We start from the raw sequence: 1,822 nt of genomic DNA, 5'->3' as shown, positions 1-1,822 counted from the left end.
CCAGATAAGAGCAGAGTGGTCTTTTTTCACGGTGGAGGCATTTGGAGTGCTGGCAGTGCCTTGGTTATGGTATACCGGTATTAGGTACTGGTGCACTGTGAGTCTGAATATATGGGTTCTGTCGCCATGAATCTGTCCGTCTTGATTAGTGCCATCGAGGGAATTGTGTTTAGTGCTGTTGGGGGAACAGTATTTCTGAGTCTATCTTGGTTTGTCATGTTGTCTATGAATGCCCGCGAGGAAAAGGATGTCCCCGTGTTCACTCTGATCTCAAAGTGCAGACAGATGAGTGTGTTCACACTTGGGTCAAGTTGTATTCTTGCTTGTTTTATTATTGCTTGTTTGTTTGTTTTTAACAATCCCCCCCCCATTTTTTCACTTAAAAAAGTTTTAGGACACATAATACAAGGCAACATTTCCTCCTTCTCCTTCTTGGGTCTGTGGGCGGCTCCTCCACTGGCGCTATTGCTCTCTGAGCTGGTGTTACTGTCACTGGTCCCTTTCCCCTCCATACTGTCAACCCCCTCCTGCCCACTCTCCTTTTTCTCAGAATAGACGTGCCTTCTTCACCATTCTGCTGGCTCCCTGCTTTTCTTCAAGATGTGTCTCCTCTGTCTTCATCGGGATGCTCTCATCATCCTTTTTCTCCTCGGCTTTGTTCACCACTTGCTCTTCCTCGGGAGTGATGCTGCTCTGACTGTGCTCAGCTTCTCTGCTGCCTCCTTCTCTCTCCTCCTGCCTCTTGCGGGCCTGATCCTCCACCTGTGTGCTTTCAGCTGCAGTTTTCTCCATGTTTACTTCCTTCTACAGACCACATAACCTTTTAAGTTCATTGTCAAAGGAGTCTGTGCTTTCCTGGGATTTCATCTTCATTTCCTGGTGTCGTAGCTCTATCTGAAGAAGCTTGGCTTCTAGTTTCTGCCGATGAACCATTAAAGACTGTAGCTGTCACTTGAGGACCTGTTGTGACAACTGACCGGACATCAGGTACCATACTGTCACTGAGGATCTGACTGATGAGACAGTGGATTCTCTGGAAACAGGCAGTGGCTGTGTGCTTCATTGGAAAGCCATCATAATCATCTGGATCCTGCACAGGCTCTGAACGCTCATATAAGATTCTCCTTTCTCCATCTCAGACTATCTCTGTCGACTTTCTTCCTCTAATGAAGCTTCCTCATGACTTTTTCCATTAATATATGCAAGATAGGCAGGGAAATTGTGGTAGGCCTTCACAGATTCATTGTACTCTACCTTTTCTGCTTCATATTCATTTAAATATGTTTGTTTCTCTTTATCAGTGTGATCTTGCCACATGCCACCAATAATCTTGCCAGTATCCCACAACTTAACATCAGCATTGGAAGCCTTTACTTGGTCCCAGACCTTTCTTCTGCACCTCATGTAAGGCATCAGTGGCTTTGGAGACTTTGGAATTGTAATGCCAGATGACGCTGTGACCTGGGTGTTGGTCCCAGGTTCCCTCACAGCCTGTAGTTGTTATAGGTAAGATGACTATATGGATTGTATCCCACAAACTCTGGTGTACTGGGCATTTGTGTTGCAGGAGCTGTGGTGGGAGGAGTGGTATAAGATGGTCTTTTGGACATTTTGGAGGTTAAGTTCTTATTCCTTAAGAATGAATCTGAGACACAACAGGCAGAAAAGGTGCCCAAAATGTCGACTTCACTTCCCTTGTCTTCTTGTTTGTTTTATAAAACATTCAGTTACCAAAATGAATCACCAATGGATTCCCCTGAGTTCAGGCCACTTTTCTTCACCAAGTCAGAATAGTCCTCATGTTATTGTCGCTGTGTCAGAA

The 1,822-nt window shown here is 45.2% G+C and overlaps 1 pseudogene; it reads right to left on the bottom strand.

Annotated features, from left to right (window-relative positions):
* Window positions 1–379: 379 nt before the first annotated feature.
* Window positions 380–1,610, bottom strand: LOC110292404 (SWI/SNF-related matrix-associated actin-dependent regulator of chromatin subfamily E member 1 pseudogene; annotated as a pseudogene).
* Between the last annotated feature and the right edge of the window lie 212 nt (window positions 1,611–1,822).

This window comes from Mus caroli, unplaced genomic scaffold, assembly GCF_978045245.1.
Source record: "Mus caroli unplaced genomic scaffold, Mus_caroli_1 scaffold_6, whole genome shotgun sequence".
Lineage (NCBI taxonomy): Eukaryota > Metazoa > Chordata > Mammalia > Rodentia > Muridae > Mus > Mus caroli.
The sequence above is the reverse complement of the archived record's forward strand: the minus strand, read 5'-3'. Positions and strand labels throughout refer to the sequence as shown.